General features: G+C 45.3%; 1 protein-coding gene across 1 annotated transcript in view; it reads left to right on the top strand.

Moving 5' to 3' along the window:
* The first annotated feature begins 542 nt into the window (after positions 1-542).
* CHST15 (carbohydrate sulfotransferase 15) overlaps positions 543-26,298 on the top strand; it is a 54,028-nt gene continuing 28,272 nt past the window's right edge. Inside the window, exon 1 of the mRNA XM_075352264.1 lies at positions 543-693. The gene's annotated coding sequence lies outside the window, so the exon portion shown is untranslated. The remainder of the gene's footprint in view (positions 694-26,298) is intronic.

A 26,298-nucleotide genomic window follows, 5' to 3' on the forward strand; every position in this document is an offset into this window, starting at 1 on the left:
TCATTAGAATGTTAGTACACCCATAGGGGCGTGCAACATGCTAATGGCGCCGATAAGCAAGGGAAGCAACGCCCAGGGGACTAGTCCCCATGCTCATTAGCATATGATAAAAGATCTTTAGAAATACTTTCTATCTACTAAATGCTTATCTATGCTACTAAATGCTGGAAGGTTAGGCAGGGATTAGCAATATGCACCCAGAACTGCTCATGGTTCTGGGTACATATTGGGTTAAAGAGTATTTTAGGTGTTTTTTTTGCAATGGATTTTGGAGCTGAATCTGCTCTACAATGCATGTAGAAGTATCTGTGTGACATATTAGCCAGGCTGCTTGGTCAGCACTGTGGTTGTGGCTCTTCCTGCAGTTTAGCATCAGACTTTCTAAACTTCCTGCAGATAAGCAGCTTCCCCTCTGCTCGCTGCCTGCATCCCCCCTTCTGCGCGGCTACTGCGCACATTACGGTAGGACTTGCGTGCATTACGGTAGCAGTTGTAGCTGGGAGGGCCGGTTTTGATTGACGTGCGGTGGGCGTGGTCTTCTGCTTTATTCCAGGCGGCCAGGGCATCTATAGCCGGGCAGATGCCGGGGCTGCAGCTGCTGCTCTGTCCCCTGCTCTGTGCCCTCCTCTGTCCCCTCCAACAGGCTGTGCAGGCATCTATCATCCACAGGAAGCAGGGGAGATGCTCTCACAGGTAACTTGTGTGTGTGGTTGGGGGGATCAGGGGGTGGGCTGTTGTATATTCTATGCTCTCAACTTCACAGAGCATTGCTGCGGTGTAATGTGGTCAGAGCAGGGCTCTGCTACACTGTGCACTGTACAAACACAGCTCAGCTGTATGCCCAGCACCCAGCCTGCAGAATCCCCTCCAGTCCTGTCATCCGGCATCCAATAGTGCAGAATAATCTGGACCGGTCCAGCAGACTGATTCTGTCACCATTGTCTGCATGTTTTGGCAGTATTTACATGTTGCATGTTTTCTTTTGCCTGCTCCGCTTTGTTGCAATTTTTGGAAATGGCGCTAATAATGCGCCAATTACATTGTGACGGTGGCAAAAAAATTAAAATAATGCCCCGCAGCATGTGACAGTAGCCTCTATGTATGTATTTTATTAGTGTTTTTGCTGTTTTTTAGTTTTTACAGAGCCCCATCGCTCAACAAACTTCATCAATGGTGTTTTAATATGCATCGAATAATCCAGATTGTTTGATAATCTGACAGGTGTCGGGGCCTGTACATTCTAGATTAATTTGATTATAGTTGTGTAATTTTAAATGCCGTCACGGTTATGTGGGGATGGCTTTCCATTATCAGTTCTGGACCCTCGGCTCCAGCCCCGGACCCCCAGCTCCAGCCCCAGACCCTCGGCTCCAGCCCCAGACCCTCGGCTCCTGCCCTGAACCCTCGGCTCCAGCCCCAGACCCTCGGCTCCTGCCCTGAACCCTCGGCTCCAGCCCCAGACCCTCGGCTCCTGCCCTGAACCCTCGGCTCCAGCCCCAGACCCTCGGCTCCAGCTCCAGACCCTCGGCTCCTGCCCTGAACCCTCGGCTCCAGCTCCAGACCCTCGGCTCCTGCCCTGAACCCTTGGCTCCAGCCCCCAGACCCCTCGGCTCCTGCCCTGAACCCTCGGCTCCTGCCCTGAACCCTCGGCTCCAGCCCCAGACCCTCGGTTCCTGCCCTGAACCCGCGGCTCCAGCCCCAGACCCTCGGCTTCAGCCCCAGACCCTCGGCTCCTGCCCTGAACCCTCGGCTCCTGCCCTGAACCCTCGGCTCCTGCCCTGAACCCTCAGCTCCTGCCCTGAACCCTCGGCTCCAGCCCCAGACCCTCGGCTCCAGACCCAGACCCTCGGCTCCAGACCCAGACCCTCGGCTCCAGCCCCAGACCCTCGGCTCCTGCCCTGAACCCTCAGCTCCAGCCCCAGACCTTCAGCTCCTGCCCTGAACCCTCAGCTCCAGCCCCAGACCCTCGGCTCCTGCCCTGTTTCAGGGTTAGATTCCCAAATACCATGCAGTCTTACGGTATATGTGTCATGTGGTGTATGGAGGACAGCTGCGTCCGATCTCACAGAAGTCATTTTTGGGGTTGTCGGTGCCAGGTGAGTGGCAGTAGTCATCATGGCTCCCTGAGGATCAGTGCCGGCTGGAAGCTCTCGCTGCAGACTCTAATGAATTTTTACAAGATCTATTTCTATTTCCAATTATTGTGGCAGTGGTAGAAATTTTTGCAATAGACTAGATATATGAATTACCCCTTCTCTAGGGGCGACGTATTACTCCGTGCTGAACCCCTTGCAGTGAGTAGTGTTCTGCTGGGTGATTAGCGACCCCTCATTATGATGACCGTATACCTAGATCTTTTATTGAGGTTGTCAATGTCACTTTGTTATAAGCAGGTATTGGCATGTAGGGCCCTATGTTCAGTTACGACAGGGATTCGCAACCTGTGGATCGTGGCTGTCTGCCAGGTCTGGAAAACAGCTATGAAGAGGCGGTCTCCAGTTGGAGACTTTTGTGAGTAGCTCCGCAAAGAAAAGCAGCTCTGAATGGGGGTAAGATAGGAACCCCTGGATCTCGGTATACTGCCTCGTTGTGATTTCTGTGGAAAAGGTTTGTCTGTCACTATAAAAGTAATAAGGGCTCTGGTTGGCCCTACTGTGAGGAGGGTGGTAGCTGGATTTGGCTCCTAACCCTCAGAGATGGATGTGGCTCACGACCATCTCGTAGAGCTGGATGTTGCTTGCGATCCTCTCTCAGAGTTGAATGTGGCTCTCGACCCTCTCCGAGTTGATTGTTGCTTGCAACCCTCTCTTAGAGCTGGATCTAGCTTGTGACCCTCTCTCAGAGCTCGATGTGGCTCGCGACCCTCTCACAGATCTGGATGTGGCTCACGACCCTCTTTCAGAGTTGGATGTGGCTCGCAACCCTCTCTCAGAGCTGGATGTGGCTCTCGACCCTCTCTTAGAGCTGAATGTGGCTTGCGACCCTCTCTTAGAGCTGAATGTGGCTTGCGACCCTCTTAGAGCTGGATGTGGCTCGAGACCCTCTCTTAGAGCTGGATGTGGCTCGAGACCCTCTCATAGAGCTGGATGTGGCTCGAGATCCTCTCTTAGAGCTGGATGTGGCTCGAGACCCTCTCTTAGAGCCGGATGTAGCTCGAGACCCTCTCTTAGAGCCTGATGTGGCTCGAGACCCTCTCTTAGAGCTGGATGTGGCTCGAGACCCTCTCTTAGAGCTGGATGTGGCTCGAGACCCTCTCTTAGAGCTGGATGTTGCTCGAGACCCTCTCTTAGAGCTGGATGTGGCTCGAGACCCTCTCTTAGAGCTGGATGTGGCTCGAGACCCTCTCTTAGAGCTGGATGTGGCTTGCGACCCTCTCTCAGAGTTGGATGTGGCTTGCGACCCTCTCTGAGTTGAATGTTGCTTGCGACCCTCTCTTAGAGCTGGATGTAGCTCATGACCCTTTCTCAGAGTTGGATGTGGCTCGCGACCCTGTCTCAGAGCTGGAATTGGCTCACGACCCTCTCTTAGAGCTGGATGTGGCTCACAACCCTCTTTCAGAGCTGAATGTGACTCGTGACTCTCTCTAAAAGCTGAATGTGGCTCGCGGCCATCTCTCAGAGCTGAATGTGGCTTGTGACCGTCTCTCAGAGCTGGTTGTGGCTCGCGACCCTTTCTTAGAGCTGGATGTGGCTCGCGACCCTTTCTTAGAGCTGGATGTTGCTCACAACTCTCTCTTAGAGCTGAATGTGGCTCGTGTCCTGCTCTGGAAGTGGCTTAGATCTGGAAGTGGCTCTCCAGGTCAGAAAAGTTGGGGACCACTGCTCTAGAACAACGTTATATGTATCCACAGGGCTTTGTATTTTACTTTGGCATGTATCTGTTGCTATGCATTGATTTATCTTTTATGTGCTTAGGAAAGTCTGTTGTTTTGCACTTTCTTATATGCAGGGTCAGTTCCAAAAATGTTTTGTTTCTTTTTAATAATTAGAGTAATTGAGCCACATATAGCACAATCCTTCGATAGTACGCAGAAAGTCATATCACCTATCCATGGTAAAGATGAAGGTCTGACAATGACCACCAAGATCGCTCCTGGGTCCCCTATGTGAATGCAATGATGGTCGTGCACAATACCTTAGACTCAGAGGATGTGTGACTGTCAGAGATAGCGGCGTACAACAGGCAGTGGTCATATATGTGCACTACCACTCTATTCACACAGAGGACAAGGGGAGTCTAAACTGTGGTGGGACCCCACCAATCCTCCATCTGTGTAAATAGGTATTTTTGTGTGATTATTACTAGTGATGAGCGAGGACTTCCATGCTCACGTGCTCGATACTTGTTAAGAGCAGTTGGATGCTCCGTTGGGCGCTACTTGAGTATCCGAGTATAAGTCAATGGTGGACTTGAGCATTTTTTACAGAAGATTTCCCGGGAAATATGCTTGAGGTCCCCGTTGACTTCCATTATACTTGGGTACTCGAGTATCGCCCATCCGAGCATCCAACTGCTCTTAACGAGTACCAAGCACCCAAGTATGGTAGTGTTCGCTCATGTTTTTTGGGGAGTCCGGAGCTTGCAGCAATCTGAAGTGTTTGATAATTTTTAGTCTATGGCTACCTGCGGGTCTGTGGCATCACTATGCTCCGTTCTATAAGGCCTTGTTCAGATTACAGAGTACTCCTGGATTCAGATCTCCCGTCCAAACCACAACCACAGAGAGTACTGCAGAGGGTCTCATGCCTTGGCATTGGTTAATGGATAATCAGTTTGATGAAAGTAGACCCCCGCCCTGCACACTTGTACCTTCGCCACCTACATCTTCTATTTTGCAGCCCGGTGGTGGGTGATAATGTGAACAGTCCCATATGAGCCTCTAATTTGTTCCAATCTGCTCTGCTCTGATACATCTGATATGTGAATGTAATAATGTGTTCCTCCAGGTGGGACATCAATAGAATAATAAGATATTACAGCGGAAATTAACCCCTGCAGTACCAGAGCAGTAGGAACTCATCTACCATAAATAAGGCAACCTGTAGATATCCGAGTGCTGGTAGGAGAGGTAGTCAGTGCACATAGGGTCGGACTGGGGTGTCTGGGGCCCACAGGAGGAATTGACTCCAGGGGCCCACCCTACAGCAATATATAAATACCTGTTAGCCATTATCCCCGCTATAGTGGAGCATTGACTGTGAAATACAGGCGGTTCCTGCACATCTCCTGTGCACCATAACTGGGTGTACAATTACAGTAGATTGCAGTAAGGGGGATCTTAGGTGGAAACAAGTGATCACCGATCCACAGGTTAGTTAGGTGATCAGTTATTGATCAGTGGAATACTATCAGTGGATCAGTGGAAACTTGAAGAATTGGGAACTTTTATCCCCATTATAAAAGGCAGCGGCGGGTGAGATGTGTGACCTCAGCTCCATTCATTCTCTTTGGGGCTTCTAAAAAAAGCCAAGTACAGCGTTCGCAGCCATTGAGGGAATGAATGGATTAGGGGTCGAGTCGGCCACGAGCTCCAATGGGGATAAAAGTTGCTTTGCCGATCAGCGTGGGTCCCAGCAATCAGACCCCCACTGATGAGTAAGTTACCACTTATCCTTAGGCCACGTTCACACTTTCAGTATTTGGTCCGTACATTACATCAGTATTTGTAGCCAAAACCAGAGGTGGGTGATAGATAAATACAGAAGAGGGGCCCGTGTTTCTATTATACTTTTCCTCTAATTTTACCACTCCTTGTTTTGGCTGCAGATACTGATGTAAAATACTGACCAAATACTCAACGTGTGCATGTGGACTTAGAAAAGGTGATTACTTTGTTTTCAGCAGAGAATCTCTGTAAGTACATATTTGCTACAGAAAGCTCTGATTTGGACACTGTAATATATGCTGCATGTCACTGGATTGAAATTTTAAGAATTTATAACAATAAAGACAAAGGTTTTATGACAATTACAAGACTGCACTGGAATCCTTTGCATTTTTCTATATTACTGGTGACTTCAACCATCCGTGCGCTAGGCTTGGAACCTATGACGACTGCAGCAAGTTGGTGAGCTAAATGTGTATATATTTTTTCATACATATTTGCTACAGCGTAATAACTACAGGACAGGAAGCGGTTAAACGTTAAAGTATTTAATCTCTATTGTAAATGATGTCCCCTTTATTGACAGAGAAAAAGTGCGCTCCATACATAGCACAATACACTATACTAAGACTAATAATACCACATACAAGGGAGAAATACCGCTACACCATGACCAGATAACATATTACCACCACACAGTGACCGAATACAACCACATACAAGAGAGAAATACAGTCACACTCTTACCAGACCACATATTACTGCGACATAGTGACCGAATAAATACCTCCACACCGTGACCATATAACATAACATATTACCAACACATGATGATTAAATACAACCACATACAAGAGAGCAATACCACCACACCTTAATTAGACCACATAGAAACCAAATATTACCACATACAAGGGAGAAATACCACAACACTATGAGCAGACCACATAATGACCAAATAATACCACATACAAGAGACAAATACCACCAAGCCATGACCAGACCACATATTTTTACCACACAGTGACCAATAATACTAATATAATGATCATGAATAAAAACCACAATACTAATAACACTAATATTATCATCAGTGCCATTATAAATAGGAGCTCTGTATATAGTGTCTGTGTACAGGTAATACAGTGATCACCAATGCCATTATACACAAGACCTCTGAATATAGTGTCAGTGTACAGGTAATACAGTGATCACCAGTGCCATTATACACAGGAGCTCTGTATATCGTGTCAGTGTACAGGTTATACAGTGATCACCAATGTCATTATACACAGGAGCTCTGTATATAGTGTCAGTGTACAGGTTATACAGTGATCACCAATGTCATTATACACAGGAGCTCTGTATATAGTATCAGTGTACAGGTTATACAGTGATCACCAATGCCATTATACACAGAAGCTCTGTATATAGTGTCAGTGTACAGGTAATACAGTGCTCACCGGTGACTTTATAAACAGGAGATCTGTATATAGATAATGCAGTGATCACCAGTGACATTATACACAGGAGCTCTGTATATAGTGTATAGTGTGTGTACATGTAGTACACTGACTCACCAGTGATGTCTCTAGCTGAAGTTATTCATCTTCATTTTCCTCTTTATCCAGTGCTGACCGCCATCACTTCTTCCTGCCATGAAACGACTCTACAGAAAATAACACACAGTCACCTATAGCTGATCAATCCCGCAGCATATTTCCCACTATTTCCCCAATTTCTACACTACATCAGACTTTTGTTCCCCCATTTAATACAGTATCCACAAAATTAACCTATATTTAATCAGTAAGAATATATCCTAATTTGCCCCTTCAGTAATTATGCCCCACTTGCCACCAAAAACCATTAAGGTATGTCCCTCATTCTGGCCCCATATACCAATTATGTCAGCCTTCCTGAATCCTTTTATTTAATAATGTCTCCCCTTCTGGCCCCCTGTATTTAATAATGTCTCCCATCTTGGCCCCCTTATTTAATAATGTCTGGGGAAACAAGTGGTTTGGAAGGGGTTGTTAATTTCTTAATAATAACAAGTGGAAGAAGGGGTTGTTAATTTCTTCCTGCACAAAATATCCCCCCATACACTGTTCCTCTCCAAAATAGCCCCACAAAGTGCCCCTTTCCATAATGTGCCCTCAAAACTTGCCCTTTCTACAATATCTCCCTCATACTACATCTATGCATAAAGTCCCCCCCCACTCCTCATTATACTATGCTGTATTTCACAGTCCCTTCTTAATTGCCTCATAATGACCCTCATTTCCCCATAAAGTCCCCCACTGCCCCATAATGTCACTTGTAAAGTAATACCGCTCCTCCCCCATCAAAGCCTCCTCATCTCAAATTATTCTAAATGTCATCTTCTCCTCATGCTCCTCATGCAGCGCTTACCTCTTCTTCTCTGCAGCCCTGTGCGTCCTCTTTTTCTCTGCATCCGCGGCCCCGGCAGCAGTGGGATGATGGCCGCTGCATGTCGGTACAGAGCTGACTGAAGAGAAAAATCTGCACCAATAAAGTGCGTCAAAAGTGTGGCAAAAATGTGCATTTTTGCCGCTTTGTTTTTTCTTGCCAAGAGATGCAGAAATGTCTATCACAAAAACGAAACATGTGCACTTACCCATACTATACTCAAAGACACCCCGACGCACGTTTCGCCTGGCTTCAGCACAGATTTTCTTTGTGCTCTTCTTCCAAATTTTATGTAACTGTTTTATTAGGATAAGATCAGTTTGTATATATTTTTGATGACTGAATTCTTTATGGTATAATTTTTAACATGTGTAAACTCTTCCCTTCCTGGCATTTCCCACACTTGAGCCCTGCTGTGTCCCACAAATGTCACATCGAGAAGGAAGCACGAATGACACAGAATACAGTATTCAGATATTTGCCATCATTCCTTATATTAACCCTTTGTCCCCATCTAAGGGCTCTTTGACACAGGCAGACTCTCATTACATCGCACATTCCCAATCACCGCCTGTGTAAACATGTCTTGCGTTCAGCTGACAAGTAGGCACGCGGGCATGAAAGGCATTGATTGTTGGCAGCACATCCCCTTGTATAAACAGGAATATGCTGCCGGCAATAATGCAGACTGTATAGGGACCAGATACCGTAGCATTGATTGGTCACTCCATATGGATTGCACAGTCATAATGATGCATGTCTGACTGGCATCCTTCAGTCTGGATCTACTCTTGCTTAACTTTGTAAGGACCCCCGAGTCTCCGGTGAATTATAGGATGTCGCTGGTGAATAGCAGATAATGTGTGACTGATACTAAAAAATATATATGATATATAATAGTAAATAAATACAGTGCCTACAAGTAGTATTCAACCCCCTGCAGATTTAGCAGGTTTACACATTCGGAATTAACTTGGCATTGTGACATTTGGACTGTAGATCAGCCTGGAAGTGTGAAATGCAGCAAAAAAGAATGTTATTTCTTTTTTTATTTTTTTTTTAAATTGTGAAAAGTTTATTCAGAGGGTCATTTATTATTCAACCCCTCAAACCACAAGAATTCTGTTTGGTTCCCCTAAAGTATTAAGAAGTATTTCAGGCACAAAGAACAATGAGCGTCACATGTTTGGATTAATTATCTCTTTTTCCAGCCTTTTCTGACTAATTAAGACCCTCCCCAAACTTGTGAACAGCACTCATACTTGGTCAACATGGGAAAGACAAAGAAGCATTCCAAGGCCATCAGAGACAAGATCGTAGAGGGTCACAAGGCTGGCAAGGGGTACAAAACCCTTTCCAAGGAGTTGGGCCTACCTGTCTCCACTGTTGGGAGCATCATCCGGAAGTGGAAGGCTTATGGAACTACTGTTAGCCATCCACGGCCTGGACAGCCTTTGAAAGTTTCCACCCGTGCCGAGGCCAGGCTTGTCCGAAGAGTCAAGGCTAACCCAAGGACAACAAGGAAGGAGCTCCGGGAAGATCTCATGGCAGTGGGGACATTGGTTTCAGTCAATACCATAAGTAACGTACTCCACCGCAATGGTCTCTGTTCCAGACGAGCCCGTAAGGTACCTTTACTTTCAAAGCGTCATGTCAAGGCTCGTCTACAGTTTGCTCATGATCACTTGGAGGACTCTGAGACAGACTGGTTCAAGGTTCTCTGGTCTGATAAGACCAAGATCGAGATCTTTGGTGCCAACCACACACGTGACGTTTGGAGACTGGATGGCACTGCATACGACCCCAAGAATACCATCCCTACAGTCAAGCATGGTGGTGGCAGCATCATGCTGTGGGGCTGTTTCTCAGCCAAGGGGCCTGGCCATCTGGTCCGCATCCATGGGAAGATGGATAGCACGGCCTACCTGGAGATTTTGGCCAAGAACCTGCGCTCCTGCATCAAGGATCTTAATATGGGTCGTCATTTCATCTTCCAACAAGACAACGACCCAAAGCACACAGCCAAGAAAACCAAGGCCTGGTTCAAGAGGGAAAAAATCAAGGTGTTGCAGTGGCCTAGTCAGTCTCCTGACCTTAACCCAATTGAAAACTTGTGGAAGGAGCTCAAGATTAAAGTCCACATGAGACACCCAAAGAACCTAGATAACTTGGAGAAGATCTGCATGGAGGAGTGGGCCAAGATAACTCCAGAGACCTGTGCCGGCCTGATCAGGTCTTATAAAAGACGATTATTAGCTGTAATTGCAAACAAGGGTTATTCCACAAAATATTAAACCTAGGGGTTGAATAATAATTAACCCACACTTTTATGTTGAAAATTTATTAAAATTTAACTGAGCAACGTAACTTGTTGGTTTGTAAGATTTATGCATCTGTTAATAAATCCTGCTCTTGTTTGAAGTTTGCAGGCTCTAACTTATTTGCATCTTATCAAACCTGCTAAATCTGCAGGGGGTTGAATACTACTTGTAGGCACTGTATATATGTACACTGATGTATATATACACCCTTTGGGTGACAACGTGGGGCTTTGCCTTCCTAGCCCGTCACCTGCCCAGACATCTGTACCGATAACCGCAGTCACATCCTGTGGATTCTATATGTTACTCTGTTATGACCTCAGACAGATGTTGTTATTTTACGATCATGTAGCACGGTCTATTGATGCGCTCTTGTAACCGTGTAATTGATGGGAGCCTTACTAATCAAACTTTTTTACTTTCCATGCAAAGGTACCTGTCTAACTCGCCGTCACTTTCCTTCCTACGTTTGGCTTCTTGCACACTCTACACTGGAGATCAAAATTAGAGAACAATGTCTGATCACTTGCTTTTTTCAGAAATAATGTAATCTACATTGATCAACATTTGCAGGTTTATTTGTAAGGGGTGCACCATGCCACTAGAACAGGGTTTTACAGAAGATCCAAAGTTTATCAACATAAAACCTTTACTTTGCCCAAAACGTGATGATGATAATTAGAGAACAGCAATAACTGTAGCCCAGAGAAAGATTATAACTAAATGTTCAGCAGGTAACAACAATCACCAATCAGTAAGACGTGGACCGGCCGTCACTGTACATGACTTCAGCACATATGCGGCCACAGGACATCACTAGTCCCTCACACTGCTCTGGTGGGATTTTGGTCCACTCTTCTTCCAGTCTCTTCCATGGTTCTTTGACTGTTGTGGGTTTCTTGGCCATAACTTTGTCACCAAGGATTTTCCAGAGGTTTTCTATTGGGTTTAGATCAGGACTCTGGGCGGCCATTTCATTGTTTCAGTGTTTTCTGTTTCAAGGAACTGCTGTATCCGTTTTGCTGTGTGACAGGGGGCATTGTCCTGCATGAAAATTGCTGGCTGATTGAGTGATGAATGCAAGTAAGGAACCACGTGTTGTGAAGAAGGTTCTGATCCACACTTGAATTCACTCTGCCATGTAGCTGTATGAGAGGTCCAACTTCTGCTGCAGAAAACATTCCCCAAACCATGACACTTCCTCCACTTCCTTTCACTGATTTCTTAACACACTTTGGGTTCAGTCTTTCCCAGTTTGTCGACGAACATAATATTTCCCATCAGACCCAAATACATTAAACTTGCTTTTATCACTAAAATGATCTGTGGAGCACTCCTCCTCTGTCCTCACAACATGTTCCTCACCAAAGGTGAGTCTAGCCTTTTGATTCTTTCTACTAATGAGTGGTTTGGTCACTGCAGAGTGGGCTTTCAGTTCAAATGCTCTTAAACGTTGTGACAGTGTACAACGAGATAGATCTTTACCTTGTTCGTTGCTGCACTGGTGACCAATTCCAGCTGCAGTGTTGAAATGATTACCCATGGGGATTCCCCGCATTATCCTGTTCTGTCTTGCATTTGTCTTAAAAGGGTGACCAGCCTTCTTAGGGGACTTGAAAGAATTTGTGATGTTGTAAATAAGCAATAGTCTCGAAATCACAGACTTGGAACAACCAACTTCTCTTGCTATGACTGATAGGGCCACCCCTTTGGCATTCATCTGGACAACCTGCTGCCGGAGGGTTTCAGTCACTTTGGAATGACACACCATTTTTGCAAAATCAGTGGAAACTGGAAAGTTAAGCTGCCAGTTACATAGGCTTTGTAAGATAATGAAGGAAATTAGCACCAGGTGCCGGATTAACACCAATAACTTGCAGGTATCTGAAAGTGTTCTCTAATTTTGATCCGTGTTCTTTTCCATTTGTCTCATTTAAAAAATTTTATTCTGCGTTTTTGAAAAGTTCAATTTATGAAATAAGCTTGAAATACTGTGAGTTTACTCATGTTAGGATATAATTATACAGGACGACACAATGGACTTAACAATTAGGAAATTGTGTATTGTTCTATAATTTCGATCTCCAGTGTATATTCCAGATCTGGGTTATACTGGTAGTTGCATAGTTATATACATTTCAAAAAGACGACAACGGTCCATAAAGTTCTGCCTTTTTTCACCAGTTGTACATTCTCTCTCGCTAGATTATTTACACACGTGGTCAAAATTGTTGGTACCCCTCCTTTAATGAAAGAAAAACCCACAATAGTCACAGAAATAACTTGAATCTGACAAAAGTAATAATAAACAAAAAATCTATGAAAATGAACATATGAAAGTTAGACATTGCTTAATAGTTTGTTGCACAACCTTTTCAGGCAATCACTGCAATCAAACGATTCCGGTAACTGTCAATGAGACTTCTGCACCTCTCGACAGGTATTTTCGTCGCTTTTCAAGAGCAAACTGCTCCAGTTGTCTTGTGTTTGAAGGTTGCCTTTTCCAAACGACATGTTTCAGTTCTTTCCAAAAATGCTCAATCGGATTTAGGTCAGGGCTCATAGAAGCCACTTCAGAATAGACCAATGTTTTCCTCTTAGCCATTCTTGGGTGTTTTTAGCTGTGTGTTTTGGGTCATTATCCTGTTACAAGTCCTATAACCTGCAATTGAGACCAAGTTTTCTGACACTAGGCAGCACATTTCTCTGTAGAATCCCTTGATAGTCTTGAGATTTCATTGTACCCTGCACAGATTCAAGACTCCCTGTGCCAGATGCAGCAAAGCAGCCCCAGAACATAACAGAGCCTCCTCCATGTTTCACAGTAGGGACAGTGTTCTTTTCTTGATATGCTTCATTTTTCTGTCTGTGAACATATAGCTGATGTGCCTTGCTTAAAAGTTCCATTTTTGTCTCATCTGTTGATAGGGCATTCTCCCAGAAGCTATTGAGGGTTCTTCTTTTATTAAACAATCATTAAACAAGGGGTACCAACCATCTTGACCACGTGTGTAAAACATACAATGCCATCTGTTGTGTGATAAAACCCTCCAGCCCTTTTTTGAAAGCTGTTATAGTATCTGCCATTACTACCGCTTGTGGTAGGGCATTCCACAGTCTGCCCTAACTGTAAAGAACCCTTTCCTATCTTCTTCGATCCACTCGCAGTGAGTGCCCCCTGGTACTTATTTTTGGCTTTGGAAGGAATAAGTCACGTGCCAGTCCTTTGTATTGAGCACACATTTTATATATATATATATATATATATATATATATATATATATATCTCCTCTGAGACGTCTTTTTTCTAAGCTAAACAAGCTAACTTTACCAGCCTTGATTCATAGGAGGGGTCTCCATCCCCTGTAATATAGGAGAGGTCTCCATCTCTTCTAATATAGGAGCGGTCTCCATCTCTTGTAATATAGGAGAGGTCTCCATCTCTTGTAATATAGGAGAGGTCTCCATCTCTTGTAATATAGGAGAGGTCTCCATCTCTTGTAATATAGGAGAGGTCTCCATCTCTTGTAATATAGCAGAGGTCTCCATCTCTTGTAATATAGGAGAGGTCTCCATCTCTTGTAATATAGCAGAGGTCTCCATCTCTTGTAATATAGCAGAGGTCTCCATCTCTTGTAATATAGGAGAGGGCTCCATCTCTTGTAATATAGGAGAGGGCTCCATCTCTTGTAATAATCTACTTACCCAACTTAGAAGTGATTCTTTCTCCTGAATATTGCTTTAAAGGGAACCTGTCCCCAGATTTGTCCCTTATAAGCTGCGGCCACCACCAGTCAGCCCTTATATACAGTATTCTAGGATACTGTATATAAGAGTCCAGGTCGCTCGGTGTAAAGTAAAAAAACCTCTTTATTAGGCTCTGTGCGCACTAGACCGTTTTACTCGCGGATTTGCTGCGGAAATTTCTTGAGAAATGTCTGCAATCTTTGTGCAGACATTTCCCAGCAAATCCTATGAGAAAAAAAAATAGCTGTGCGCACTGTGCGGATTTTTCTCAAAAATTTCCTTGAGAAAATTTTCTCGAGAAACTTTCTTGAGAAAATGAGCATGTCCATTATTTTCCGCAGGTACCTGCGGTATACCCCCGGAATTTCACTCCATTCACTGTAATGTAATCGCGAAATTCCGGGGATATACCGCAGGTAGCAAATGATGTGCGGTATACCCCCGGTATAGCCGCGATTTACCTGCGGTAATGCTCATCGCTGCCTGCGGTTTTGCAGGAAGCGATGTCATTATGCCAGGAAGAGGAAGCGGAGGAGAGTAAAACACACGTCACACTCCCTGGACGCCGCACAGAAGCTCTTCCGTGTGACCTCCAGGTGCCCGTGCAGTCTGTGTCCTGCTCCGGCCTCGCAGCTGCCTGCACTGCAGGGTGTCAGTGTGTGCCCGCAGTGTCAGCAGCTTGTCACGCGGCAGCGCAGGCAAACACTGACACCCTGCAGTGCTGGGAGCCGCGGGGATGACGATCGCTGCTGTCAGGAGGTGAGATCATTACCTGCTGTGACGATCTCCTGCCTCCTGACGTCACCGCTGTCACTGCTGTCTATGCCCGTCTCGCGAGCGGCCCGAGACTGTCACTAGCAGTGACGTCACGGGCTCTCGCGATACTTCTGACAACGCGGCGGGCATAGAAGTCAGTGACAGCGCTGACGTCCTTAGTACAGGAGATGATCACAGAAGGTAATGATCTCATCTATGCTCCTGATGGCAGCGCTCGTCATCCCCTGCAGTGACCTGGGCTGACCTATTGATGTTAGCTCAGGTCACTGCATTGCTCTCCCAGCCAATGGTATGGATCGCCGTGCCCCCCCCCCCCTTATTGGATTACGCCGGACGTGGAATTGATTGTTCTTTTCAATAAATTGGTTAAAGAGGGAATGTTTTGGGGAGTGTTTTTTCAAATAAAACTTTTTTTGTTGTCTGTTTTTTTATTTCTTACTGACTGGGTTGGTGAAATCGGGTATCTGATAGACGCCTGACCTCACCAAACCCCAGGGCTTGATGCCAGGTGACATTACACATCTGGCATCAACCCCATATATTACCTCGTTTGCCAACGCACCAGGGCAACGGGATGAGCTGGGGCGAAGCGCCAGGATTGGCACGTCTAATGGATGCGCCACTTTTGGGGCGGCTGCGGCCTGCTATTTTTAGGCTGGGGAGTGTCCAATAACAGTGGACCTCCCTAGTCTGAGAATACAAGACCACAGCTGTCCGCTTTACCTTGGCTGGTGATCCAATTTGGGGGGGACCCAACGTTTTTTGTTTTAAATTATTTATTTAATGTAAAATAACAGCGTGGGGTGCCCTCTATTTTGGATTACCAGCTAAGGTGAAGCTGCCAGCTGTGGTTTGCAGGCTGCAGCCGTCTGCTTTACCCTAGCTGGCTACAAAAGATGGGGGGACCTCACGTGGTTTTTTTTTAAAATTATTTATTTATTTTATGGCTAAATACAAGGCTAAGCACTCTTTAGTGCCACATGAAAGTCACTAAAGGGTGCCAGCTTAGAAAATGCAGGGAGGTGGGACATTATATAGGTCTTTCTCATCTATCTATCAATCTATGGCCCGTTTCACACGTCAGTGAAAAACACGCACATGTCCCTCCGTGTGCCGTGAATTACGGCACACGTGGGTTGTCTAAGTGCAATCCGGGCTCCGTTCTCCGTGGCCCGTGATTGCACTTAGAAATCAACTCACCTGTGCCCGCTCCCGCTCTCCATGGTGCTGATCGCTCCCGCGGTGCAGCACCCGGCCGGCGCTGACCCCCGCAGCAGCTGCTTCCGGGTCGGCTGTGTTGTGCATCATTAATATGCGCGACAGTAAGGAGCCGGCTCAGAAGCAGCAAGCTGCACGGGCTGCAGAGAGCACCGCTGAAGCCGGGTGAGTAAAAATGTTTTTTATTTTAAAAGCACGTTTTTTTCTGGCACGTGTTTCACGGATCACACCACTGTGTGGTCCGTGGGACATCAGTGATGCCAGAAAAAAATGGACATGTCTCCGTGCGGCAATCACGCACACGCGGGTACGCTGCACGGAGACACGTGCAGTGACAAATCACTGACGTGTGAGCAGACCCATTCATTATAATGGGTCTGCGTATGTCAGTGATTCTGGTACGTTTAAAAAAAAAGCACAAACGTACCAGAATCACTGACGTGTGAAACAGGCCTATCTATCTATTCATCTATCCATCTTTCACTCTATCCATTATCTGTCTATCGATTATCTATATTATTTATTGCAAAACCGCAGGGAGCAACCTGCGGTAAATCCGTGGTAAATCCGCGGCAAATCCGCATGCGTTTTTCCCGCGGATTTTTTCCGCAGGTGCGGAAATCTTCAACTCCCAGAAGTTTCTCAAGAAATTTTCTTGAGAAAAATCACTTTTCTAGTGCGCACAGAGCCTTATACTCACCTGCAGGGTGGTCCGGTGAGCGGTGTCTCGGTCCTATGCCTCCTATCCTCTTGCAATCACCATCCTCATTCCTCTCTATGTTTGGATGACGTGTCCTACGTCATCCACACAGAGTCCTCCATTGCGCTCTTGTGCATGCACACATCTGTATGTTTTCCTAAGGGCAGATCAAAGTATTGTAGTGTGCATGCGCAGGCTGTCTTTGACCTTTCCTTGCTCCTGCGCGTTTCAGTACTTTGATCTGCCCTCAGCAGCGAAGAGAAAAGTACGGATGTGCAAGAGCGCAATGGGGCCTCTGTGTGGATGACGCGACATCCACACTGAGCTGGGAAGGAAGACGACGATTGAAGGAAGAGAGGAGGCACCCAACCAAGACCAGTGATGCGAATACATTATACAGATCGGCCTGGGCACTAATATACAGTATTTTAGAATGCTGTTTATAAGGGCTTACTTGTGGTGGAGACGGCTTATAGGGGACAAATCTGGTGACAGGTTCCCTTTAAACATGTGGAGCCCAAAACTGGATCCCATTTTCCAGATGTGGCCTTACAAGTGATTTATAGAGGGCTAATATATACGTTGGGATCACGGGTTCTAATTTTTATAAACCCTAAAATGTTGTTTGCTTTAGCAGCTGCTGCCTGACATTGAGTGCTGCTGCTCAGCTTATTTGCAACTAGAATACCTAAGTCCTTCTCCTGTTCTGTAGTCCCGAGTTTACTTCCATTTAATGTATACGCAGTTATAGGATTACTCCATCCTAGGTGCATTACTTTACATTTATCAACATTAAGATATATAATTAGTCTCTATCATGTGACTATTATTCAAATTTGGTGGTAAGCACCATAGAGTTATCAAGAACCTTATATCCTCAAGGGGATAGTTAGAAGATGCAAAACAACCTCATTTATTAAAATAACATATTATTGATGTATGTTAAAATCTTTTACAATTAATGCAAACTAAGTTAAAAATAAGCAAGAGGTGTGAAAACTGGAGGAGACTCTGTTACAATCAGTATATACACTACTACACAAATGTCATATCACACGTAATAATAAATACTTTCCTTTTCTACAGTATATGCTGTAAGCAAGAACTAACAATTGAGATATATATATATATATATATATATATATATATATATATATATATATATACTCGTGTGTGTGTGTGTGTGTGTGTATATATATATTACATTATATTGAAATGCAGTGGTGAGCAAAGTCTACATGCCTATCAAGTTGCTGGAATACTGTATGACATTTGTGAAGACGTGCCACAAGGGCAGAAAATACAAGGTTGCTTCATCCTTACAACAATTTGCTGTATTTATCCTGAGGATATAAGGGTCTTGATTTATCAGCAGTAAACCTCATCTTCCAAGTGTTTCACTATACAGATCGCTGTCTAATATACAGTCAAGCTCAGTTTTTATTGTCTTACAAGGCTTTGTGTTATCAGCAAAGACTGACACTTTACTATGAAACCCATCCACAAGGTCATTAATAAAAAAGATTAAATAACCGTATTTATTCGGTTTATAAGACGCATCGGAATATAAGACACACCCCAAATTTAGAGAAAAAAAAGGGGTCTGTCTTACAATCCGGTGGTGTCTTACCAGGGGGGATGGCAGTGGTGGTGGAGCGAAGTCACAGGAGGCAGGGGCGGTGGTGGAGAAGGTCGATTCTGTTAGCGGTGCGGCCAGCAGGGGTCCCAGATGCTGTGAGAGTGAGGTAGGCAACTTCCAGAAACTGTCAGTGGTGCGGGCTTCAAAGAAATGGCACCCTGAGTCGGCGCGTGCGCAGATTGAGCTATCGGCTAAATGACTAGGTAAGATCTCATCTGCGCACACGCCACCTCCAGGTGCCATTTTCCTTAAGTCACTGCTGGGAGATCAGTGGGCTGGAGGTGGTGCGTGCACAGATGAGATCTTGAGCTGATAGCTAAATCTCCAGCGCCGTTTTTGTGAAGCCCGCACCGCCTATATTTTCAGGATGCCCCTGACTCACCGCATGCAGCACAGCAGCCCACAGTACCGCAGTACAGTGCCCCTCAGGCCCCAGCACAGCACCCCACAGGCCCAAGCATTGCCCCTGCCTCTTGCGACCCCTCTCTACCACCTCCCAGGAAGGTGCATTTGGATTATAAGATACCCCCCTCATTTTCCTCCCAAATGTTTGGGAGGAAAAGTAAGTCTTATAATCCGGAAAATACGGTAATTCGAACTAGCATAGATCCTTGTGATCCCCACTCCTCCCAGGACTGATCCTTGTGGTTCCCACTCCTCCCAGGACTGATCCTTGTGGTTCCCACTCCTCCCAGGACTGATCCTTGTGGTCCCCACTCCTCCCGGGACTGATCCTTGTGGTCCCCACTCCTCCCGGGACTGATCTTTGTGGTCCCCACTCCTCCCGGGACTGATCCTTGTGGTCCCCACTCCTCCCGGGACTGATCCTTGTGGTCCCCACTCCTCCCGGTACTAATCCTTGTGGTCCCCACTCCTCCCGACACCGATCCTTGTGGTCGCCACTCCTCCCGACACCGATCCTTGTGGTCGCCACTCCTCCCGGGACTGATCCTTGTGCTCCCCACTCCTCCTGGGACTGATCCTTGTCTTCCCCACTCCTCCCGGAACTGATCCTTGTGGTCCCCACTCCTCCCGGTACTGATCCTTGTGGTCCCCACTCCTCCCGCGACTAATCCTTGTAATCCCCACTCCTCCCGCGACTGATCCTTGTGGTCCCCACTCCTCCCGGGATTGATCCTTGTGGTCCCCACTCCTCCCAGGATTGATCCTTGTGGTCCCCACTCCTCCCGGGATTGATCCTTGTGGTCCCCACTCCTCCCGGGACCGATCCTTGTGGTCCCCACTCCTCCCGGGACTGTTCCTTGTGGTCCCCACTCCTCCCTGGATTGATCCTTGTGGTCCCCACTCCTCCCGGGACTGATCCTTGTGGTCCCCACTCCTCCCGGGACTGATCCTTGTGGTCCCCACTCTTCCCGGGACTGATCCTTGTGGTCCCCACTCCACCCGGGACTGATCCTTGTGGTCCCCTCTTCTCCCGGGACTGATGCTTGTGGTCCCCACTGCTCCCGAGACCGAGCCTTGTGGTCCCCACTCCTCCCAGAACTGATCCTTGTGGTTCCGGCTTCTCCCAGGACTGATCCTTGTGGTCTCCACTTCTGACTTTATACCATTTAGAGACTGTACCATTTACATCTTTCTTTCCAGTTCAGTAACTAGTTTTTACCCTTGTGCATATAGTGTCCCCTAATCTCTGCTCCTGGAGCTTTAGTACAAGTCAGTTTCATGGTACAGTGTTAAAGGCTATAATAGAAAAGAAGAAAATTGTGGCACTCACCTGTGCATAAAATTCTGAATACTTTATTTCCAAGTAATTAACAAAAAGCAGCATGGAAGCAGCATACTACAATATTGTATATGGAGAATGGCCGTTTGGCACCGAGCAGGCGCTTTTTCCTGGTTCTGCTATTTTATATTACCTGGAAATAAAGTCTTCTGAATGTTATGTATGGGTGAGTGCCACAATATTCTTCTTTTCTATTATATTACTGGACTACAGTCCCTGACAGACGTTCTGTCGCTTATCCATTATATGTAAATAAAAGCTTATAACCTGACTTTAAATTCATCCATTGGTTTTATAAATTACTCTTTTGAAAGCTGAAACCCTCCCAAATTTGGTTTAGGTTATGAAAATAAAGTTGCTGCAAAGCTGAAATATTGATCATTTAATGAACACAGAAAGGTCAGAGTTTGGCAAGACAAAAGTTTTGTCGCCTTGTCATTTAATTGCACCCAATCCTAGTTTACATCCTCTCCTGTGCTCACTAAATGATCGGTTAATTAGTGGGTGTGTAAAAAAAGAAACCCAGCACCCCAGACCTTCAGTTGAACTGCAACTTTACCTCGGACAACATGCCAAAAATCCACCCTGCGACCAAAGCCTTGATTATCAAGAGGCTGAAGACCAGATCCACTGCAGAGGTGGCTGGCACCTTTAATGTGTCTCAGCGTCAAGTACAAAGATTTAAAAAAAGATTTGAAGAGACTGGAGATGTTTTTGACAAGCCGAGGTCCGGCAGACCCCCGCAAGACAACCTCTCAGGAGGAACGTTTGTTGGTTAGAAAATCCAAAGCCAGCCCCTCTGCAGCACAGCTCCAACAGGCCTGGTCACCTCAAGTCCCTATGTCAACTAGAACAGTTTGTAGGATTCTGTCTCGAAATGGCCTCCATGGTCGAATCAGTGCCCAGAAGCCAGCACTGAACAAAAGGCAATTAAAAAAATGAGTGGCATTTACTAGGTCCCACAGCCTGCTAAACAGATGGACGCTAGAAAAGTGGCAGAAGGTGGATTTCTCTGATGAATCTTCAGTTGAATTACACCACAGCCCCCACAAATACTGCAGGAGACCTACTGGAGCCTGTATGGATCCAGAAATCAGTTAAGTTTGGTGGTGGAAAGATCATGGTCTAGGGTTACATTCAGTAGTGGGTGTGTGAAACATTTACAGGGTGGAAGGCAATATCAATAGCCTAAAATATCAAGACGTATTAGCTTACATTCCCAATCATAAAAGGGGTTAAAATCTGCAGCAGGATGGTGCTATATCTCATACATCCATCTCTACAACAAAGTTCCTCCTGGCAAAGAAGATCAAGGTGCTCAAGGACTAGCCAGCCCAGTCACCAGACATGAACATCATTGAGCATGTTTGGGGTAGGGTGAAAGAGGAAGCTTGGAAAACAAAACCAAAGAATCTAGATGAACTCTGGGAGGCATGTAAGACTGCATTCTTTGTTATTCCTGATGACTTCATCAATACATTGTAGGAATCATTGTTGAACCGCATGGATGCAGTCCATCAAGCTCATGGAAGTCACACAAAATATTAAATAGGGCTCTAATAGCACCACAACTTCATTCACCAATGTTATGCAACATATCTTTGTATTAGAAGTGAATTATTTGTTTGAATTTCACATTACTTTCTGTGGGAGACAAAACTTTTGTCTTGCCAAAATCTGACCTTTCTGTGTTCATTAAATGATCAATATTTCAGTTTTGCATCAACTTTATTTTCATAACCTAAACCAAATTTGGGAGGGTTTCAGATTTCAAAAGAGTAATTTATAAAACCAATGGATGAATTTAAAGTCAGGTTATAAGCTTTTATTTCCATAACATGGATAAGTGACAGAAATTCTGTCAGGGAGTGTACTCTCTGGACACCGGGGAATATACTGTAACATATCATTCCCTTTAGATACCAGGGATTGTAATATACTCCATCCCAACATACATATATATACTCACTGTACATAGAGGGAATACAACAAGCTTACATCCTTGTACTCTATAAAACCAATGGATGAATTTAAAGTCAGGTTATAAGCTTTTATTTACATAACATGGATAAGTGACAGAACTTTTGTCAGGGACTGTATCAACACAGTTATTGCTGAGCACCATTGAAGTGATTGGGATAATATGGTTTTGTGGAGTGTCAATACTGTTTCTGTACAGTATCAAATGTCTTTGCAAAGTTCAGATAAATCACATCAGCTGCATTACCAATATCCAGATTAGCACTTACCTCCTCATAGAACCCCAACAGGTTGGTTAGACACGTCTTATCTGTCATTAAGCCGTGCTGGTTGTCAGTTATGATATTATGCTCAGCAATATATCACTGCATGTCATTTCTTATAATTCCCTAAATATTTTTGCACACCACTGATGTCAAACTTACCTGATTGAAGTTGCCTGGATCCTTCTTCTTACCTGACTTAAAACACTACTCAAGTATTTTTGTTTTTACTTCAGCGCTGGTGCTTTAAATGAAAGTCCTCTGCCTCTAGTCTTATATTTACCCTCTAGCATCTTCACCTTCTATCGTTAGCCCCTGTGGAGACCTGCCGAAAGCCTGCCAGAGGCCGCAGATCAATACATCTCTATGAGAGCCTCATTCTGGCCCTCATAGACTTGCATTGAGCACTTGTGACCTAACCTCTAACTTCCGAACAGTCAGAAGCTATGGGCACAAGATGGCGCCACGAGACCGGAGCAGTGCTGAAAAGGGATGAAAACGGGGTAGGGGACATGGGTTTTAAGCACCACACCAGCGCTGAAAATAAACAACGCTGAAGTGGTGCTTTAAACATTGGTACTATGTCAGCCATCCTCCAATCTTGTGGTATCTACTCTGTTACAATAAAGTTTAAGAAGATGAGATACAGTGGTCTTGGAGTTACTGAGATCAACTCCCTCTATATCCATGGATGAATGCCATCTGGCCCAGTGAATTTGCCAGTGTTTAATTTGCTCATGCACAGCTGTACTTCTACTTGTGTTAATTTAGTTATATTGGATAGTGGACCTTGATTTACGCCCTGCTGAATGATACCTGGCACATGCATCTTATTGGCGAACATCGATGAAAAGTGCAGGTTTAATATCTCAGCCTTCTCTTTGTCTTCTATAATTATTTTGCTATAATCATCTTTTAAGGGCTCATTGCCAACAGATTGTTTTTTATTTTTGGCGTTAATGTATTATTTTGTTTTAATATTATTGGCAATTTGTGTCTCTGGAAATTTTGTAACCTGAATTCTTTTTTTTACATTTCTTATTGAGATCTTTATACTCCTGGATCGTATGGCTAACTTCTTGGCCTTCAAGGTTTTGTATGGCCCCATTTAACCAAAATGTTTTTTTTTATAACTGGACTTTTTAATACCAGAGGTTATAAGCTTTATACTGTGTTCTGTTAGTATATCTTTAAACATGCCCCATTTATGATGCCAGTCTACAAAACTAAGAACTGCCTCTAACTGATTGATTTTTGCTTTTCTAAAGTTCCAGGTTTTTGTATTTTCCCTATTTAAAAGTTTTATTGAATATTGCTTTGAAAATAACTATTGTGATTGCTGCTTGCCCAAATTCTCCCTCATCTGTAGATCTGATATTGTATCTGGTCTATATGGTACTAAGTACTATGTGCCTTTGATTTTATATGGAGTCACAAAATAGTCTTTTTGGCACTTTATTTTTTTTTAATAAGTGCATGTAGCTTAGGTTAAAATGATTTTTTCCCCCAAAATTTACATTTATCACTTATCCATATGATTTGGCTACATCTCTTAGCTCCATAGATTTTCAATGAAACGGCCGTGTGCGTGCAAGGAAGAATTGTAGACATAGGACCCTGTTTTTGTAATCAGAAACCTAACCCCTGTTCTGGGGATATGTGATAAATGTAGGTTTTGGGAAAACTCCTGTAAGGAAATTCCAATTGTCAGCACACGGAGCGCCTATGCATCCATAATAATGAGCTATAGTGCGTTCTTAAGGGGGCTTTACACGCAGCGATATCGCTAGTGAAAGCACCCGCCCCAGTCGTTCGTGCGTCACGGGCAAATCGCTGCCCGTGGCGCACAATATCGTTAGTCCCCATCACACTACTTACCTGCCTAGCGACGTCGCTGTTGCCGGCAAACCGCCTCCTTTCTAAGGGGGCGGTTCGTGCGGCGTCACAGCGGCGTCACTAAGCGGCCGCCCAATAGAAGCGGAGGGGCGGAGATGAGCGGCCATAACATCCCGCCCACCTCCTTCCTTCTGCATTGCTGGCGGCCGCAGGTAAGCTGTAGTTCGTCGTTCCCGAGGTGTCACACGTAGCGATGTGTGCTGCCTCGGGAACGACGAACAACCTGCGTCCTGAACCAGCAACAATTTTTTGAAAATGAACGACGTGTCAATGATCAATGATAAGGTGAGTATTTTTGATCGTTAACGGCCGTCCGTTGGTGTCACACGCAGCGACGTCGCTAACGATGCTGGATGTGCGTCACAGAATCCGGGACCCGGGCGATATAGCGTTAGATACGTCGTTGCGTGTAACGGGGCCTTTAGGTCACATGAAAGAGTTGGACAAATTTATTTTCTGAAAGGGATTTTCTACTTCTTTAACATTAACACTAATCAACCAATGCAAGCCAGAAAATATGAAAATATCAATAAATCTTTATCACAGGCAAATATATAAGTTAATAAAAACGAATGGACCGACCCAAGTGATGGATGGAATTGATACAGGGGACCCAGCACCAACACTATAATAGAAAGGACATACAATACATAGGCTGTTTGGATGTTAAAGGCTAACTAAGTGCAACATAAAATAACCTGCATCACTGTAATCGATAGAGCGTATATAATACATTCACTGGTGTGAGAGCCTATATGGGCAACTCTAAGGTATCATTCAAAACACAAATAGTAATACTGTATTATTACCAGCATACAATGGTCCAAGCAAAGTGATGGTGCGGCGTCCCCACGCACTGACGCGCATTTCGCAACAACCGTGCTTCGTCCAGGAGGGATTGTCTACTTCTTTAACATTGATGGCCCATCGTTAGGATAGGTGTCACGTCCCCACCGGAGTCTGCCCCTGCAACGTCCGCTTCAATCACTAGGCGACGCCGTGTTCCTGCTGTGGATAGTGCTGGTGATGGGAGAGGAGTCGTTGCCAGTGACTCTGGTGGACACAGGCTCCGCTCATCCACTAATCTGAGTTTCCCTGGGATCTGCAGTACCACTGGGTGACTGTAGGTGGCATGTGTCTTCTAGCTGAAGTTACCATCATTCAGCCTCAGCCGATGGGAAGACACAACACCCTTTTAATTCCCCCTCCTGTCTGCTGGCTACTGCCAGAGATAGTTCTGTTTTCCTGTCTCCTGGCTCCCTCTCTGTTTTGCTTAGTGATTCCTGTGTTTGGACTTCTGCTTGTTTTCTGACTACCCTTCTGCCTGCCGCTTCTGTACCTTACCGCCAGTCCCGGATTTGACCTCTGCTTGGTTTCCTGATTACGTCCTTGCCTGCCTGATTCTGTCCCTGTTCTGCAATTCCTGGTTTGACCCTGCCTGACTACTACTCTCATCGAACTGCAGCCTTCCACAGGTAGTGATCACCGGGGCTCTGTGTAATTCCAAATCCCTGTATAGGGGTTAAAGGGTTTCAGGGTTCTCGGGGTCCTGCTTGGTGAGTGGCTTCCCTCTAGCCTGCCCATTATAGCCAGTCTGATTCTGTGGTTCCAGGCAGGCGTTACAATAGGTCATCAATGTCTGATCAGGTCAACATCCGACATCAATGCTGATATATCTGTTCTCGGTTCCTGTGAAAATGCTCAGTTCCGGAGCTGCTCCGTCTTCTGATGATGGCCACGGCCTGGTACTGCACTTCCGCCTCCTATTCAAGTCAATACGAGGAGGATGTGCAGTACCAGGCCGTGGCCGCTATCAGAAGATGGAGCAGCTCCGGAACTGAGCATTTCTGGCGAGTTGCTACCAGCATCAAGACTAGGTGATTGGCAGGGGTGTCAGGGGTCCTGGGCGATTAGACATTGATGACCTAACCTAAAGATAGGCCATCAATGTAATAGAATTGGGCAACCCAAGAAT

The sequence above is a fragment of the Anomaloglossus baeobatrachus genome, chromosome 5 (assembly GCF_048569485.1).
Source record: "Anomaloglossus baeobatrachus isolate aAnoBae1 chromosome 5, aAnoBae1.hap1, whole genome shotgun sequence".
NCBI lineage: Eukaryota > Metazoa > Chordata > Amphibia > Anura > Aromobatidae > Anomaloglossus > Anomaloglossus baeobatrachus.